The sequence below is a fragment of the Anomaloglossus baeobatrachus genome, chromosome 2 (genome assembly GCF_048569485.1).
Source record: "Anomaloglossus baeobatrachus isolate aAnoBae1 chromosome 2, aAnoBae1.hap1, whole genome shotgun sequence".
Lineage (NCBI taxonomy): Eukaryota > Metazoa > Chordata > Amphibia > Anura > Aromobatidae > Anomaloglossus > Anomaloglossus baeobatrachus.
Genome location: NC_134354.1, coordinates 377,190,821 through 377,211,614, shown reverse-complemented (window position 1 = coordinate 377,211,614; position 20,794 = coordinate 377,190,821).

Below are 20,794 nucleotides of genomic sequence, written 5' to 3'. Positions count from 1 at the left end.
CAGCCTCTTCCTACCTGTGACCTCGGGCTGACTCTGCCTGCCTTGTCATCTACTCTTCTACAGGGTGTGGAGACAGTGACTGCTGTGACTGTGGATGCATGTCATGTCAGCAGTAGAGATGAGCGAACCGGTCCCGGTTCGGCTCGAGGTCGGTTCGCCGAACGGAGGTCCCGTTCGAGTTCGGCTCGTCGAACGTTCGACGAACCGAACTCGAACTGCATAGGAAACAATGGCAGGCAATCACAAACACAGAAAAACACCTAGAAAACACCCTCAAAGGTGTCCAAAAGGTGACAAACAACTCACAACACAACACAAACACATGGGAAAGTGACAAGGACATATACTCATGCGAAAACAAAAAAGCTGGACAAGGAAAAAGAGGAGGACACACAGATATATGAGTATATGCAAGGAAACATCGATTCCATTATTGTGCAACTTGAGCCCTGCTCATTTTAGGCTTCCAATCTGGATAAATTGCCTGAGCTTGCCACGTACGCCTTGGGGATCTTGTCATGTCCTGCAGCCAGCGTTCTCTCGGAACCTGTCTTCAGTGCTGCTGGGGATCTGCTGGCAGATAAGCACACGCGTCTGTCCACTGACAATGTGGACATGGCTCTCAGAGGATTTTTCTTCCCCTGGGTCAGCCAGGGGAGGCGAAAGGCACGCGTATTTTTGAGAGTGCTTCATGCAAAGCATCTTTTTCATCTTAAAAATGGGGGTCAACTGATGCCAGTCAAGTGGGGTGTGTGTGGCCCAATTAGTGGAAACGAGGGAGACTGTGGTTGGAGTCCCCTCGCTGTGTTTCTAAAAGAACCAAGATGAACAAGTCATGGCTCTCAGAGGACTTTTCTTCCCCTGGGTCAGCCAGGGGACGGGAAAGGCACGCGTATTTTTGAGAGTGCTTCATGCAAAGCATCTTTTTCATCTTGAAAATGGGGGTCAACTGATGCCAGTCAAGTGGGGTGTGTGTGGCCCAGTTAGTGGAAACGAGGGAGACTGTGGTTGGAGTCCCCTCGCTGTGTTTCTAAAAGAACCAAAATGAACAAATCATGGCTCTCAGAGGACTTGTCTTCCCTTGGGTCAGCCAGGGGACGGGAAAGGCACGCGTATTTTTGAGAGTGCTTCATGCAAAGCATCTTTTTCATCTTGAAAATGGGGGTCAACTGATGCCAGTCAAGTGGGGTGTGTGTGGCCCAGTTAGTGGAAACGAGGGAGACTGTGGTTGGAGTCCCCTCGCTGTGTTTCTAAAAGAACCAAGATGAACAAGTCATGGCTCTCAGAGGACTTTTCTTCCCCTGGGTCAGCCAGGGGACGGGAAAGGCACGCGTATTTTTGAGAGTGCTTCATGCAAAGCATCTTTTTCATCTTGAAAATGGGGGTCAACTGATGCCAGTCAAGTGGGGTGTGTGTGGCCCAGTTAGTGGAAATGAGGGAGACTGTGGTTGGAGTCCCCTCGCTGTGTTTTACATGCTTTTAGAAGGGCATGACATGGCTTGGAGGTTGACTTTCAGCATCTGCAAACTGTTGGCTACCAAAATGCTGCCTTTCCAACACCTGTGGTTATAGACAATGAGGAACATACTGATGAAGATGAGATGCAGATACCCGATTGGGATGACAACTTAAATATTCGGTCAGGGCAAGAAGAGGCTCGGTCTGAGGGGGAGGGGAGTGCAAACACAACAATTGATGATGAAGTTCTAGATCCCACCTACTGTCAACCCACAGTCAGACACTCGAGGAGGTCAACAGAGGCGGTGGAGGAGGATGCAACCGACGAGGAAGTTACCTTGCGCCTTCCTGGACAGAGTCGGAGCACTGGTAGCACGTCTACAACTGCATCCTCAGCCACCACTCTGCCTCTGAGCATTATTCGGGGTGGATCAACAGGTCGCATGGCCTCTAAGCCTTGCCTAGCCTGGTCCTTTTTTGACATAGAAAAAGATCGCCCAAATTATGTGATCTGTAAAATTTGTCATGGTTCTCTTAGTAGAGGTCAAAACCTCAGCAGTTTGACAACTTCTTCCATGAATCGTCACATGAATAAATATCATATGGCCCGGTGGGAAGCTCACCGTGCTGCAATGCGGCCTAGCGGAGCGAACCATCCACCGCCTGCCCCTTCCAGTGCATCCGCGCGCTCGTCATCTTCTAGGACTGTGGGGACAGCTGTCACACCTGTTTTTCCACCCACAACTTCCACCACTGTAACCGCAACAGGCAGTTTGCTTGGTAGGTCGTCAGTTGGTTTGGAAGGGGAAACAAGTGAGTGTGTACAGCTCTCTCAGACATCGATAGCACCAACGTTGGATGAAGGCAACATCATGTCTCCGCCTGCACTTTCCTCACAAACCTGCATTTTTCCAGGGACACCCTACTCAACACCGTCTACACACAGCAGCCAGATCTCTGTCCATCAGATGTGGTCAAATAAAAGGCCACTTCCTGCGACCCATGACAAAGCTAAGAGGTTGACTCTATCCCTCTGTAAGCTGTTGGCTACCGAAATGCTGCCTTTCCGCCTAGTGGACACACAGGATTTTAGAGACCTTATGTCTGTCGCTATGATCCAGTACAAGATGCCCAATCAACACTGCTTCTCCAAGAAAAGCATGCCCGCGCTACACCAGCATGTCGCACACAACATCACCACTTCCTTGAGAAACTCTGTGTGCGAAAGGGTACATTTCAACACAGATACTTGGACCAGTAAGCATAGACAGGGTCATTACATGTCACTGACTGGGCACTGGCAAACTATGGTGAGAGATGGAGAAGGGTCTGCTGTACAAGTCTTGCCGTCCCCACGAGTTGTTTCAATCCTTCTTCTGTATGTAGAAGTTAATACACTGCTTCTGCCTCTTCAACCTCGTGTGGGTCCTCCACCTTGGCGCAAACCCTGTGTGGTCAGGCCACCCTTCCTTGTAACTGCGCACAAGGACTACCACACACCTCCTTACTATGCTGGCAGCAGAGCTCAATGCCATCAGGCGGTCAAAGTTTTACTTTGAAATGTATGGGAAATGTGAGTCACACCGCTGAGAAGTTGTGGACGGTTAGCTCTGGATACCGAGTTTCATCAATGGTTGTCTCCACTCAACCAGCAGCCAGGGAAGGCCGGGTGCGACAATGATGCAAACATGGGTGCGGCCCTTCGCTGTGACAATGTGACACACATGGCTTGTGTGGTTCACGTGTTGAACCTGGTTGTCCAGCAATTTTTAAAGCACTATCCTGGCGCACATGGCCTTCTGCAGAGAGCATGGTGTAACGCCTTCCTTGATCCACACACTCAGATGGGCTGTTAATGATAGGCTAGAGGGAAGCCACTCACCAAGCAGGACCCCTAGAACCCTGAAACCCTTTAACCCCTATACAGGGATTAGGAATTGCACAGGGCCCAAGGTGATTAATACCTGTGGAAGGCTGCAGTTCCAGAGAATAGTAGTCAGGCAGGGTCAAAACATTAATTGAGGAACAGGAACAGAATGGGACGGCCAGGACTTAATCAGAAAACAAGCAGAGGTGAAATGCGGATCGGCCAACAAGGTACATAAACAGCAAGCAGGAAAAGTAGTCAGGTAACAAGCACACAAAATCATAAAACTGAACTGGGGGTAAAAGTAACCAGAGGTCATAGCTATGTCTGGCAGTGGTCTGCAGACAGGATGGGCATAAAAAGGGTGTGGTGTCTTCCCATTGGTTGTAGCTGAATGATGGTATTTCATCTGTGAGATACCCACCAGCTACATTCAGCCAGAGATTCTGCATCTGTCAAGGTAATGCAGCCCAGTGGGTGAGCATAACCTGCGTCCACCTGCGCCGCTGGCATCGACTCCTCTCCCATCATCAGCACTATTCATGAAAGGAACAGGTTGTCACCTGGCGACCGGAGTACAAATTGACGGAGCGGACTCCGTTGGTGACTTAACAGCCATGTGCGGCAATGATGCAAACCTGGCTGCGGGCCATCGTCAGGGCAATGTGACACACGTGCCTTGTATGGCTCACGTGTTGAACCTAATTCTCAAGCAATTTTTAAAACATCATCACGGCCTACATGGCCTTGTGCAGCGTGCACGCTCGCTATGTGCTCACTTCCATCGTGCGCACACAGCAGCTTAACAACTTTCGTCGCTACAGAAGTCTTTAGGTCTGGTGGTTAAACGCCTGAAATGCGATGTGCCCACACGCAGGAATTTGAATCTGCACATGTTGCAGCGTTTGTGGCAGCACCGCCGAACCCTGCTGCAATACGTTATGACATATAGCCTGGGATAACTTGATCCAGAGGTGGTGCAGATCACGCTGCTGGAGTGGTGTCAGATCAAGGACCTATGCACCCTGCTACACAGTTTACAAATGTCGACGAAGATGTTTAGCACTGGCAATGTCATTCTCAGCGTGACAATTCTGGTCATCTACATGATGGAGCGCACTGTAATTATTATTCTGAGTCAGGTGTTGGGACAAGAGGAAGGGGAGGAAGTACAGGAGGAGTCATATGCGGAAGGGATAACAAGATCTACGAGGTCCAGATGGTCAGCGGCACCTATGCGGCAGTCATGGTGAGGGAGAGGGATTAACAAGGGCGCATAGTATCAGCAAAAAGTGTTGAGGAAGGTGCAGGAGCCCATGAAGAAATGGAGGACGAACTGGCGATGGGCATGGAAGACTCAGCAGATGAGAGCTTGCTCACATTTCGGTTGTGCGAGGTTGTGGGGAGAGGGCAGAGGAAGGAGGCACGATTCTCACCTCTCTGCCACCAACACACCAAGGACTTGGTCCTCCTGGATGCATAAGACACATGAGCGGCTTCTTGCTGCACTACCTACAACATGACCCTCGGATTGTACGAATTCAAAGTAATCCAGAATACTGGGTTGCCACACTGTTACATCCCCGGTACAAGACAAAATTTGGCAAAATAATTCCTGCCATAGAAATGGACGCACGTATACAGGAGTATCTGCAGAATGTGGTACGCAATCTTAGATCTACTTTTCCACTAAACACCAGTGCTGCACAGAGTGAATCTCAACGCTTTGTCATGGATAGGAGGAAATGGTCTTTTAGTTGTCCACATCGGAGGGACCGAGGGATGGCTGCTGTGCTGAGATGGCGTTGAGTACGGTGTCCCTGCAGAGTTGCACTTTTGGTCATATACCAAAATGAGTTGAAAAAGGACAGATGCTGGTGGAAAGGGGAACAGTTGTGTTGGAAAGGGGAAAAAAGTTTTGGTCCGTGGATTTGGTGGTTAAGCAACAGTAACATTTGCTGAAGAAACACCATCTGTTACAGTGGGACTGGCAGATTTGGATAAAGTGGTATATACTATGTTACCGCTATATAACGAAAATTAATAAGAAAAGAAAGAGAAAGGTATATATCCCCATCAGCAGTCAGTGTCCACCGTGCTCCCAGTTGGAAAAGGAGAGGTTGGCAACTGGAAGGTTTGGTGGAGGATACAGAGCTGTGTGGCTATGAAACTAATAGTAGCCTGAACCGAGTTAGACGCCATTCGGATCTGGAGACTGTGAGCCCTGTTAGCGTCACAGGGTCCACATGCCCACCCAGCCCAGGGACTCCCTGTTAACAACACAGGGGCCATTGAGTACGCTGACCGTGTGCGTAGGGGCACACCTGTGGACAGCAGGCGCATCAGCAGCAGCAGGCCTGTTAATGCCACTGGGCTGCACAAGCAGGACTGGTAGGACAGGAGCTGGTCTTAACCGTTCTGCATTACCAACTGTGGTGGTGGCCTGCATCGACACCCTATCCCTGCCTACCTCTGGCCTAAAGCCGCAATGGGTTCAACACATGGAGGTGTGCTCTTTCGGAGCATAATAGAAGACTGCGCACCTCCTTGTTGGCTCCAGCCCCTTTTATAACCTGGGTCCGCCCCAAACCAGGGTGAACCACAATGCACCTCCTGGAGACAAAAGTAGAGTGACACGTCATGAGTGGCATAACTAGCGTCCTATTTGGAACCGCAACTTCAATGATGACCTCATGGCTGCCATGACCCAAACACCTCACCAGTCATCGTCTGACCATCAATAATGCGGTGACAAGTCATAGGGGTGGGCCTCTGCAAGCCATTTGGGAGGACACCTGATGCCCTGTGGTCTAATGTGCCCCCCCACATCAGGGGCAGGGCCAAAGAGTTCATTACCGGACCTAGTCTCTGATGCAGTAAGTGCCTGAGCATGCTCAGTAGCATGAAATACAGTCTCTGAAAAAAGACTATCAGCTTTAGCATGGTGTCTAGGCACAAAACAGGACTTAGACCCGGCACGGAATGCAAGCACCTGTGCAAAGAGGCTTTTCACACTTAGTGTGGGAGCATGCGCTGTATCCCGAAATGAAGACTTAGCGTCAGGAATAACACAGTCAGGCTGAGCATACTCACTAGGCGAAACACTGTAATTAGGCTGCAGCTGGGGTAAATCGGCACACGCATGCGCACTAGCTGCCTCTCCACACTTAGACGTGGAGGGGAAATTGCTCTTGGAGATGCTGTCTATGAACAGAAGAAAAAGCTAAAGGAAGCCTGACTTTCTATCCCTCCGAATTATCAAATGCAGCAATGAATTCCATGAGTTTGCTATAACATTAGCGTAGCAAAATGTGCATGAGGGTGTGATGTAGAGGTGCTAGAAATAGCTTGTCACCAGTGGGGCACTAATGGAATACAACAGCCAGTTCTATGATGCCACTAAATGGCAGTATTTTTTGCTATCATTATAGCTTATTAAAAACAGAGCAGGAGGGTGTCATGCAGAGGTGCTGCACATAGATTTGCACTAGTGTGACTAGACAAAAGTCCAATAGCCACGTTTAGGATGCCACTAGGTACACTGACTGTTTGCTAGCATAATGGCTTAGTTAAAAAGAGTTTGAGTGTGCAATGCAGGCAGACGTGCTGCAAATATCTTTACAATAGTGTGAATAGACAAAAGTACAATAGCCACGTTTAGGATGCCACTAGGTACACTGACTGTTTGCTAGTATAATGGCTTAGTTAAAAAAAGTTGGAGTGTGCAATGCAGGCAGAGGTGCTGCAAATATCTTTACAATAGTGTGAATAGACAAAAGTACAATAGCCACGTTTAGGATGCCACTAGGTACACTGACTGTTTGCTAGCATAATGGCTTAGTTAAAAAGAGTTTGAGTGTGCAATGCAGGCAGACATGCTGCAAATATCTTTACAATAGTGTGAATAGACAAAAGTACAATAGCCACTTCTTGTATGCCACTAGGTACACTGACTGTTTGCTAGTATAATGGCTTAGTTAAAAAAAGGTGGAGTGTGCAATGCAGGCAGACGTGCTGCAAATATCTTTACAATAGTGTGAATAGACAAAAGTCCAATAGCCACGTTTAGGATGCCACTAGGTACACTGACTGTTTGCTAGCATAATGGCTTAGTTAAAAAGAGTTTGAGTGTGCAATGCAGGCAGACGTGTTGCAAATATCTTTACAATAGTGTGAATAGACAAAAGTACAATAGCCACGTTTAGGATGCCACTAGGTACACTGACTGTTTGCTAGTATAATGGCTTAGTTAAAAAGAGTTGGAGTGTGCAATGCAGGCAGACGTGATGCAAATATCTTTGCAATAGTGTGACTAGACAAAAGTCCAATAGCCACGTTTAGGATGCCACTAGGTACACTGAATGTTTGGTAGTATAATGGCTTAGTTAAAAAGAGTTTGAGTGTGCAATGCAGGCAGACATGCTGCAAATATCTTTCCACTAGTGTGACTACACAAAAGTCCAATAGCCACGTTTAGGATGCCACTAGGTACACTGACTGTTTGCTAGTATAATGGCTTAGTTAAAAAAAGTTGGAGTGTGCAATGCAGGCAGACGTGCTGCAAATATCTTTACAATAGTGTGAATAGACAAAAGTACAATAGCCACTTCTTGTATGCCACTAGGTACACTGACCGTTTGCTAGTATAATGGCTTAGTTAAAAAGAGTTTGAGTGTGCAATGCAGGCAGACGTGCTGCAAATATCTTTACAATAGTGTGACTAGACAAAAGTCCAATAGCCACGTTTAGGATGCCACTAGGTACACTGACTGTTTGCTAGTATAATGGCTTTGTTAAAAAGAGTTGGAGTGTGCAATGCAGGCAGACGTGCTCTGCAAATGTCTTTGCACTAGTGGGACTATAGCAAAGTCCAATAGCCACGTTTAGGATGCCACTAGGTACACTGAGTGTTTGCTAGTATAATGGCTTAGTTATAATGAGTTGGAGTGTGCAGAGGACAGGAGGGTACAGTGCCAGGATTGTGGGGCTCTGAGTAGAGGAATGGAAGCCTGCCTTTCTATTCCCTCCTAATGGTGAAATGCAGCGACGAAATCCCTGACCTTGGCTACACAGACGCTGTCTCTGTTTTCAGGACCTGTCACCTATGGCTCTCTGACCCTGCCGGTTTGAGCCCTTAAAAGGACTGATAGAAAGTGCTCTCCCTAAGCTGTCTAACGCTGTATATGGAGCGCATACAGCTGTATCGGCGATAGGACTCAGGAGGACGGAGCTGCGACAGTGATGTCTGACACCAAAGACGCAGAAGAGATAATGGCGTCCTGGAGGAAAATGTCCGGTTTTATAATGCAGGGACATGTGACATGGACATCCTATCACACATGCCGTTGCTTCTCTGGCTAAAAGTCCACTTAGCTGTGTGTGTGTCTGAGATTGGCTGACATGCTGGCCCGCCCCACTACACGCGCGCGCTTTGGGAAGGAAGACAAGGAAAAAAAAAAAAATGGCGATCACCATTATAGAAACAGCAGTGATCTGAAGGCGCTGTTCCCGCACACTATACACTGAAATGTCATAATAGTGTGATTCACAGAGTGACTTACACTAGTACAGCAGAAAGCCAGCTAGGAATTAGCTGTTTTTTTGCTGCTAGAACCGTTCTCGAACGTTTCTAGAACTATCGAGCTTTTGCAAAAAGCTCGAGTTCTAGTTCGATCTAGAACAGGCCCCAAAATCACTCGAGCCTAGAACTGGAGAACCTCCAACCACGAACCGCGCTCAACTCTAGTCAGCAGTCGTAGGAGATGAAGATTCAGGTCAGGAGATGAAGAATCAGGTTAGGACTGGCGGCTGCAGACAGTGTGGTCTGAGTGGCAGACAGTGGCCAACACAGTTACAAAGTTTGTGACTTGTGAGGAACAGCCTCTGCTGCCTCCCCCTCCCACTAGCTCTGGTCAGTGACCCGATGTAGACACTTTATAATGTGCAGGCAGCCATGTGCTGGACAGGGTTAACAGTAAGCTATAACGCAGAAGAGTGCGTCTGGCCCTTTTTGCATTATATCTTTATTATTCACCAAGCTGCCAGTGCCTGGAACATTTTGGAATCTGGTTGGATGGGGGAAAAGGGACTGCGGCTGATCTATAAGTTGGTGGAGGTCACCATCCCACCGAATCAGTGCCATACAATGAATGTGAGCAGTGGGGGAAGCATTTGGAGCAGTTTGTTGAAGGGAGCCTGGTCCTTTGCACTAACTATGGCTAAATTACTGTGCACTGCTGAGTGCTAATACACTGTAAGGGCTCATGCGCACATTGCGTAATTGCATGCATTTACGCTGCGTATTGCACTGCAGCGTAAATGCATGCGTCCTGCGTCCCCTGCACAATCTATGAAGATTCTGCATGAGACGTGCGCACATTGCTTATATGAACGCAGCGATTTGGGTGCTAAAATTTGGACCCAAATCCATGCGTTCATAAAAACAGCATGTCAATTATTCCGTGCGCTTTGGATGCAGCTCCCACTCTGTCTATGGTGGGAGCAGCAGCCATAGCGCATGATATCGGCATTTTTAAACAAAAAAACTGCATCCATTACACAGTGTTTCTGCAGCGATTTGAAGCGCACATGTGCTGTCAAATCACTGCAGAAAATTCAGTAGTTACGTGCGCATGAGCCCTAATGCTATGTGTACAACATGGAGATTTGATTGCAGAAATTTCTTACCAAGTCTGCATCTACTAGCAGGAGGAATAATGCAGCAAAACAAGGGTTCTTGCCACAATTTGATGCATTATATGTATTTTTGCTTGTGTTTTTTTTTTTCATTATTTTTAATGGGGAAAATGCAGCAAAAACACAGAAAGAATTGACATGGTGCAGTTTTTTTCCTACAACCAAATCTGCAAGGAAAAGATCCTGAATATGTTCACAATACTTCAGGATTCTCATTTTCGCTTTGTAAAACGCACTTTTTTTCCCCTCAAAACTGGCGGTAAAATGGGGGTGCATCTTACAAAACAGATATGGCTTATGAAGGCGACAGTGGTCGAGCAGGCTCATAGAAGACAGGCTCACAGGACGCGCTCGGGGGTGTCATGGTGGGCAGCTTTGATCTGCGGGCAGGCGGGCTACGAGGGTGTCTCAGCGGCAGGTGCATTGAGCTGACTGCTGGCTCAATTGAAGCGCCCACGGTTCACAAGATGAACTTCAAGAAAATGGCTGCAGAAGCGGCGCTTGCGCAGATTGACGTGATGGACATCAAGAAAATGGCCATGGTGTCCTATCTGTGCATGCGCCGCCTCCACGGTCATTTTCTTGAAGTCCATCTCGTCAAAGATGGGGGATTCAATAAAGCCAGCAGTCAGCTCAATGCACTTGCTGCTGAGACACCTCCACAGACTGCCCGCTGCCGAGACACCCTGTGTTGTGAGACCTCCGCAGACCTCCCCACCTACAGATCAATGGGGGCCGCTGCAATACCCCCGAGCGCATTCTGTGACTATGCTCCACCACCACCGCCCTAGTAAGCCATACCTGGGGGATTCAAATATGCCTGTCACTACACATGGGGAGGCTGGCTGCATTATCTGTGGAGGCTGGCTGCATTATTATACGTGGAGGCCTTTGGAGGTTGGCTGCATTATTATACGTAGAGGCCTGGGGAGGCTGGCTGCATTATTATACGTGGATGCCTTTGGAGGTTGGCTGCATTATTATACATGGAGGCCCGGGGAGGCTGGCTGCATTATTATTCATGGAGGCCTTGGGGAGGCTGACTGCATTATTATACATGGAGGCCTGGGGAGGCTGGCTGCATTATTATACATTAAGGCCTGCGGAGGCTGGCTGCATTATTATACATGAGGCCTGGGGAGGCTGGCTGCATTATTATACATGGAGGCTTGGGGAGGCTGGCTGCATTATAATACATGGAGGCCTAGGGAGGCTGGCTGCATTATTATACATGGAGGCCTAGGGAGGCTGGCTGCATTATTATACATGGAGGCCTAGGGAGGCTGGCTGCATTATACATGGAGGAGTATGGGGCTGCATAATACAAAATGAAGGACATCTTATACATGGAATATAGGGGTGAATTATACATGGAGGAGTATGGGGCTGCATAATACAATATGAAGTTTTATGGGGTTGCGTTATAATACATATAGGACTATGGGGGCTACATTATACATGGACTATGGGGCGCATTATAAAACATGGAGCACTATGTGGTGTAGTATAATATATGGAGGACTATGAGGTGAATTATAATACATGGAGATCTAGGAGAAATTCATTAAAATAATTGGAGGGCTATGAGGTCTGCTTTATACATTGAGAACTATGTGGGCGCGTTATAAAACATGGAGGACTATGTGATGCAGTATAATATATGGAGGACTATGGGGTGAATTATAATACATGGAGAACTATGGGAAATGCATTATACATGGAGAACTATAGAGCTGCATTCTAATATATAAAGGATTATGTGGGACCCATTATACTATATGGAAGGCTATGTGGGGGCCATTATAGTATTTAGAGAACTATATACAAGGGGGGACAAAAGATACAAGCAGGGGATGGGAACGTTTTGTGCTAAGGAAAAAAAGGCTCTTTTCCTCATCACCCAGCTTTCCCATGCTTTGCTATACATCTTCTCTCAGCACCCAGCTTTCCTATGCTCTGATACGGGAAATCTAGGTGCTGAGGGAAAGATGTATAGCAGAGCATGGGAAATCTAGGTGCTGAGGGAAAGATATTTAACAGAGCATGGGGAAGCTGGGTGCCAAGGACAAGATGGATATCAGAACATAGGAAAGCTGGGTGCTGATAGAGGGATTTCAGATCATGGGAAACCTGGGTGCTGTGTGTAAAAGCCAAGTGTCAGCGTCATTATCCCGTAGCCCGAGTGTCAGTGTCATTATCCCGTACCATAAGTGTCGGAGTACGTAGAGGGGGGGGGCAGGTCTGAACTTTGCACCGGGGCCCATCAAACTCTAGTTACGCCCCTGCAACCGTCCTTAATTTTTCAATGATTTGTAAGATGCCCTAATACATAATGTTTAGAAACCTACCTCAAATAATCTCATATATATATTCAAACACACTGGAGATCAACATTAGCGAGCAACACATAATTGACTAATTTACTAAATGTTAAGGTCATTGTGCAGTTCTATGTGATTATATCCTACCATGAGTAAAATAGCAGTATTATAAGCATATTTCATAAATTGAATTTATTCAACAGCACATAATAAAAATGTAGAAGAGATAAATAAAAAAGAACACTGATCAAAATTAGAGAACACTTTCAGATACCTGAAAGTTTTTGGTGTTCATCTGGCAACTGGTGCAAATTTCCTTACTTATCAGACAAACCCTATGTAACTGGCCACCTAAATTTCCAGTTTGCACTCACTCTGCAAATATGGTGTGCCATTCCAAAGTGACTGAAACCCTCTGGCAGCAGGTTGTCCAGATGAAGGCCAAAGGAGTGATCCTATCAGCCATAGCAAGAGAAGTTGGTCATTTCAAGCCTGATTTTGAGAATATTGCATCTTTATAACATCAGAAACTCTTTCAAGTTCCCTAAAAAGACTAATCGCTCTCGAAAGACATATGCAAGAAAAGACAGGATAATGCAGAGAATCTCCAAGGGTAATCGTTTCAACACTGCAGCTGGAATTGCTCACTAGTTTAGCGCTGAACAGGGTAAGGATCTGTCTCCTCATACAGTATCACGACGTTTAAGAGCATTTGGACTGAAAGCCCACTCTGCAGTGACCAAACCTCTCATTTGCAGAAAGAATCAAAAGGCTAGACTCACCTTTGGTGAGATGCATGTTATGTGGACAGAGGAGAAGTGGTCCCCAGTTCATTTTAGTGATGAAAGCAAGTTTAATTTATTTGGGTCTGATGGGAAACATTATTTTTGTCGACAAACTGGGGAGAAACTGAACCCAAAGTGTGTTAAGAAGTCAGTGTAATGTGGTGGAGAAGATGTCATGGTTTGGGGAATGTTTTCTGCAGCAGGAGTTAAACCTCTCATACAGCTACATGGCAGAGTGAATATAAGTGTGTATCAGAACTTTCAACAACACCTGGATCCTTACTTACATTCATCCCTCAATGAGCCAACAATTTTCATACACGATAGTGTCGCCTGTCACAGTAAAATGAGTAAAGCAGCTCCTTGAAACTGAAAACATTGAAACAATGAAATCGCCAGCCAATAGTCCTGATCTAAACCCAATAGAAAACCCCTGGAAAATCCTTGGTGACAAATTTACTTACAAAAAACCCACAACAGTCAAAGAACTGTGGAAGAGATTGGGGATGTGGCCGCAGATATGCTGAAGTCATTCAATGCAAGGGTCCGTAGACTTCCTACTTAGTGATGACTGTTGTTACCATCAGAAAATGTAGTTATAATCTTTCTTTGTGCTACTGTCATTGTTCTCAAATTATGATTGTTACATTTTGGGCAAAATAAAGGTTGTATGTTGTTAAACTTTGGATCTTTTTCAAAATAGTGTCTTAGTGGCATATTTACTCCTTCTAAAAAAACCTACAAATGTTGATCAATGTAGATTACATTATTTCTGAAAAAAGCAAGAGATCATACATTGTTCTCTCATTTGGATCTCCAGTATATATATATATTTATATATATATATATATATATATATATATATATATATATATATATATATATATATATATATATACAGTACCGACCAAAAGTTTGGACACACCTTCTCATCTCTAGAACAACTATTGAGAGGAGACTTTGTGCAGCAGGCCTTTATGGTAAAATAGCTGCTAGGAAACCACTGCTAAGGACAGGCAACAAACAGAAGAGACTTATTTGTGCTAAAGAACACAAGGAATGGACATCAGACCAGTGGAAATCTGTGCTTTGGTCTGATGAGTCAAATTTGAGATCTTTGGATCAAACCACCGTGTCTTTGTAGAAAAGGTGAACAGATGGACTCTACATGCCTGGTTCCCACCGTGAAGCATGGAGGAGGAGGTGTGACGGTGTGGAGGTGCTTTGCTGTTGACACTGTTGGGGATTTATTCAAAATTGAAGACATACTGAACCAGCATGGCTACCACAGCATCTTGCAGAGGCATGCTATTCCATCCGGTTTGCATTTAGTTGGACCATCATTTATTTTTCAACAGGACAATGACCCCAAAAACACATCTAGGCTGTGTAAGGGCTATTTGACTAAGAAGGAGAGTGATGGGATGCTACGCCAGATGACCTGGCCTCCACAGTCACCAGACCTCAACCCAATCGAGATAGTTTGGGGTCAGCTGGACTGCAGAGTGAAGGCAAAAGGGCCAACAAGTGCTAAGAATCTCTGGGAACTCCTTCTCAACTCTGTTGGAAGACCATTTCCGGTGACTACCTCTTCAAGCTCATCAAGAGAATGCAAAGAGTGTGTAAAGGAGTAATCAAAGCAAAAGGTGGCTACTTTGAAGAACCTAGAATATAAGACATATTTTCAGTTGTTTCACACTTTTTTAAGTATTTCTTTCCACATGTTTTCATTCATAGTTTTGATGTCTTCAGTGTGAATCTACAATTTTCAGAGTCCTGAAAATAAAGAAAACTCTTTGAATGAGAAGGTGTGTCCAAACCTTTAGTCTGTAATATATATATATATATATATATATATATATATATATATATATATATATATATATATATATATATATATATAAAACCTCCAAGGTGAAATGTTTTTCTGCCCTTGTACTTAGTGCATCGGCTTTAATTTTGCAGGAGTCATACTCCTTTTCTAAATGGTAGTAAAAATATTTTATGGGGCTATCCTACATGCCTTCCAGGGTGTATTGGGGTGCCTCATTTTAACTTATGACAGCCTTTGCACATAGTGCATTAGTAATGGAAAAAAAAACAACATTTCTGAGTCCCTCCTCTACATCTCATTCAGGATGTATCGGAGTGCCTGCTTCTAATTGTTGACATCCTTTTCACTTAGTGCCTAGGCTTTATAAGTAGACTTTATAAGTATAGGGCTAGCTGCTGCGTAATTGACAGTTTACCATTAGAGGCATATAGGCAAGGCATCTTTCCTTATAATCCTTGCTGTTGCAACCTAAAGTCAAAATACTTTTCTAGGCTGTACGCATTAGATCCTAATGCGTGTCTCCTCTAGGTCTCTTTCAGGGTATACTGCAATACCTCCTTGTAATGTTAAGTAGGTTTCTCACTGGGTGCATAGGTTTTCCCAGTTCCTGAGTCAGAATGTTTTTAAAATTGTACCAGAATTATTCACAGGCCTCCCTCTAAGTCTCTTCCTGGGTGTACTGCAATACCTACTTTTAATTAAAGCTAGACCTTGAACTGAGTGCATATTGCTTCCCTGGTTCTGAGTAAGAATATTTTTAAAATTGTACCAGAATTGAATCACAGTCCCCCCCTCTGTGTCTTTTCCAGGATGTACTGCAATACCTACTTTTAATTAACGTTAGACCTCGTACAGAGTGCATATTCTTTCCCAGGTTCAGAGTCAGAATGTTTTTAAAATTGTACCACAATTGAATCAGAGTCACTCCTTTATGTCTCTTCCAGGGTGTATTGCAATACCTCCTTGTAATATTAGCTAGACCTAGCACTAACTGAGTATGCTTTCCTAGTTTGGGAATCAGAATATTTTTAAAATTGTACCAGAATTGAATCATAGTCTCTCCTCTATGTCACTTTCAGGATGTGCAGCAATGCCTCCTTGACATTTTGGCCAGGCATAGCACTAAGTGCATAGGCTTTCCCAGTTTGGGAATGAGAATGTTTTAAAAATGTTACCAGAATTGAACCACAGTCCCTCTTTTACTTCTCTTGCTGGCTGTATTTCAATCACTCCTTGTCATTTTAGCTGGGCCTCACACTGACTTTCCTAGTTTAGAAGTCAGAATGTTTTAAAATTGTACAGAATTGAACAAGAATCCCTCCTCTATGTCTCTTCCAAGATGTATTGCAATGCCTCCTTGTAATTTAAGCTATGCCTCGCAATGAGTTCAAAAGCTTTCACAGTTTGGAGTCAGAATGTTTTTTAAATTGCATCAGAATTGAATCAGAGTACCTCCTCTATGTCTCTTCCAGGTTGTATTGCAATTCTTCCTTGTAACTATAGCTAGGGCTCGCACTGAGTGTACAGGATTTTGTAGTTTAGAAATCAGAATGTTTTGTGAGGTAGCGTGGTCGGCTGCGCGGCAGAAGACACGGGATCCAGGCACCAATGGTCACAGCACACGGTTTATTGCACAAACAAAAGTCCAAAACAGCACACATGTGTTTCTCTGGCAGAAACTCAGGGAGTTGTGTTCACTCCCTCACACTAGGGACCCACGCCCATCTTCCTATTTCCTTTTAACCCTCCTTTCAACTTGCAGGGAAACAGCATTATCCCTGAAGTGGAGTTGCTTTCTATACATGGAGGGAGCACAACCGGGGCGAGACGTACCGGCCGTCATAGACAACCCCGGTCACAGTCTCACAGTTTTTAAAGTTGTAAACAAATTCAATCAGAGTCCCTTATCTACGTCTCTTGCAGGATATACTATACTGCAGTCCCTCTTTACAATTTTAACTAGGCTTATCAATGAGTGCATAAGCTTTAAGAGTTTGGACGTAGGAATATTTTTTAAAATTATACCATAATTGAATCAGAGTCTCTCCTCTACGTCTCTTCCAGAATGGAATGGAACTTCCTCTCAGTGAGTGCTTAGCCTTTCCCAGTTTGGGAGTAAGAATGTTTTTAATACTGTACCAAAATTGAATCAGAGTCCCTCTCTTCATCTATTGCTGGTTGTATTGTAATCCCTTCTTCTCATTTTAGCTAGGCCTCTCAAAGTGTGCATAGGCTTTCCCAGTTTGGGAATCAGAATGTTTTTAAAATTTTATCAGAACTGAATCACAGTCCCTCATCCATGACTCTTGCTGGCTTTATTGCAATACCTGCTTGTAATTTTAGCTAGGCTTCACACTGAGTGCATAGGCTTTCACAGTTTCAAAGTCAGAATGTTTTTAAAATTGTACCAGAATTGATTAACAGTCCCTTCTCTAAGTTTCTTCTGGGATGTACTGCAATGCCTCCTCACACTGAGTGCATATGTTTTCCTAGTCTTGGAGTCAGATTGTTTTTACCATAATTGAATCAGAATCTATCATCTGTCTCTTGCTGGCTGTATTGCATTGCCTCCTTGTAATTTTAGCTAGACTTCATACTCAGTGCATATGTCGCTGGCGGGGAGGACGCTGTCGCTGCTGCGCTCTCGCTAACGCTCGGATCTGGCGCTGCTGCGATGGCTGCTCAGTGGCTCGAGCGGTGGGCCGGATCCGGGGACTCGAGCGGCGCTCCTCGCCCGTGAGTGAAAGTTGTGGTTGGTTTGGGGGATTTAGTCCGTGACGCCACCCACGGGTCGTGGTGAAGATAGGCACCACCGCTGCTGATGATGGGGATCCCGGGAGCGATGGTAAGGAGCAGCTGGGATTTTGTTTTCCCCCCTGTGGGTAGGGGTCGGTGGTCCCGGGGCCCGGTGAAGTTGTGACGGGGAGGCAGGGTTGGTGAGGTGCAGGGTTGCAGGAACAGCGCGGCGCAGTGCCGGATGGCACGGGTGTACTCACTCAGCAAGAAAGGTACAAAGTCCTCGGTAAACCAAACGGCTGGATGGACGGGTCCCGCAGCCGGCTGCAGTGTTTCTCCCCGGACAGGTGATGGCAGCTGTCTTTCCCTGCACCTTGATGTTCTTCTGCTGACTATTATGGATTCCCAATGGTAGTCTGCTCCCCGGAGTATGGGTACCAGAGGAGCCCATTTGCCCGCAGGCGCTGGCCCTTGGGTCTCTAGCCTTAGGCGGTAGCTGTATACCCTCACGGTGTGGGCTGTTGCCTTCAATCGGGACTTTTGCTGTTGTGAAACCCCTGGGGTTCCAGTCACATTTGGATCTGACTATTGTTGGCGGCTCCAAGCCTGGTCGGGGTCCGATGGCCCTGCCTGTGTGTGCTGGCTTCACTTCGCTCCCCGGTCGGTACCGGCGGGCCGTCACCCATCCCCGGTCCTACGGTTCTGCGTTGCTCCACCACTCCTGCAGACGGCCACCACCGTCTGCCAACCTTGCTGTCAGTGCCTGGGCCACAAACCCAGACACCCAAGTGCTTACTCCTCTCTCTTCCACCTCCTGGACTAAACTGTCACTTTTCTCGCCTCCAGGCCTGTGAACTCCTTGGTGGGTGGGGCCAACCTCTTGGCTCCGCCCCACCTGGTGTGGACATCAGACACTGGAGGAAGGCAACAAGGGTTTTTGTTTGGCTGGTGTCCCTGTCTAATGGGGGTGGGGGTGTCTTTATGTTATCTGTGACGACCTGGCTAGGCCAGGGCGCCACACATAGGCTTTTCAGATTTTGAAAATTAGAATGTTTTTAATAATGTATTGAATTTAAAGGGAAGGTGTCATCCAATAAAATAAAATTTCAATAACTGAAAAAATATACAGTATTAATGTTTTAATGTTTGGTTTAAATATTATTATTTGTTTTTATTGAGCAAAATATAAAAAAAAAAAAAAAAAAGTTTGATATTTTCCACTCTTAAATACTAGGGGGAGCAGCTGCTGAAATCCTACTATAGAACTAGCTCACATTATAGCTGCAGTAAAAGTGGGCAGAATCTGCTCTCCTGTGTGTGATGTCATCTCCCCCTCCCAATCTGGGTGTTTCCAAAAGGATAAGAGAAGATGAAGTTTCGGCTCACAATGCGGAGCCATTTTGTTGGTGACCGCAAATGTCTAAAGTTTCACAAAGGACAGCTGCATAGTGCTCCCCACATAGCGCTCTCCATGCCCCATTCCAGCAATGCTCTGCCACATGCACGCCCACCAGCAATGTTCTGCAACATGCACGCCCGCAATGCTCTGCCTACGCACGCACACAGAATGTTCCGCCACACACACGCCCGCAATGCTCTGCCACAAGCACGCACAAACAATTCTTTGCTACACGCACGAACGCACGCAATGCTCTGCATGCACGCATGCCCGCACGCAATGCTGTCACATACATGAACACAATGCTCTGCCACATGCACGGACAGACGCCCACCAACCCACAATGCTTTGCATGTATGGACGCCAGCACGCAATGCTCTGCATTCACACACGCAATGCTCTGCATGAATGCACGCCCACACGCAATGATCTGCATGCACGCATGCCCCGGACGCAATGCTCTGCATGCACGCACGCAATGCTCTGCATGCATGCCATGCTCTGCATGCATGCACGCAATGCTCTGCCACACGCATGCCTGCACGCCCGCAATGCTCTGCATGCAAACATGTCCGCAAGCATTACTCTGCATGCACGCATGCCTGCACACAATGCTCTGTCACATACATGAACACAATACTCTGCACATGCACTCCCGCAATGCTCTGCCACACACATGTACGCCCGCACGCAATGCTCTGCATGCACACATGCAATACTCTGCATGCACGCATGCATGCAATGTTCTGCATGCATGCACGCTTGCACGTAATGCTCTGCATGCACGCACACAATGCTCTGCATGCACGCACACAATGCTCTGCAAGCCCGCACACAATGCTCTGCATACACACACACAATGCTTTCAATGCATGCACGCCCACATGCAATGCTCTGGATGCATGCATGCCTACATGCAATGCTCTTCATGCCCACACACAATGCTCTTCATGTATGCCCGCAGCGGCTGTGGCAAGGAGAACGTAGGGAGAGGGTAGTGGTCGCGGCGCAGTAGGGAAAAGTGGGGGGGTGTCATTGGAGACGGTAGCAGTGTCGGCAGGGGGAGGGGCGCCGATACTCGCACAGGCTGAATGGGTGAAGGGGAAAGTGCAGCACACAGCATACACTGTGAGCTGCGCAAAGATGGTGTTGCTTTCCTCCCTCTGCTGTGATCTGGACAGCCCAGGGGGCGCATCCAGGTCAGAGCAGGGAGTTGTCCTGTATTAAGTATAGGGTCGCAGCACGACTATCAGAGTAAATGCACAGGGGGCTGCCATAAAAGAGGTGAGTAACTGTCATTACACACAGCAAATCCAAGATGGCAGCACCCAGTGTGTCAGTAAAACTAGAAATAAATAAAAACTAAATAAACAGTAAGTTTAATTTTGTATTAAAAATACTTGATTTCATAATCACTATTATTAATACAAAAATAAAAACGCGACACCCTACCTTTAATCAGAATCTCTCATTCATGTCTCTTGCTGGCTGTACTGCAATGCCTTCCTGTAATTTTAACTGGGCCTTCCTGTAATTTTAACTGGGCCTCTCACTGAGTGCATAGGCTTTCACAGTTTGGGAGTCAGAATTGATACCAAAATTGAACCAGAGTTCCTCCTCTCCGTCCCTTGACAGCTTTATTGCAATTACTCCTTGTCATTTTAACAAGGCCCCTCACTGAGTGCTTAGGCTGTCCCA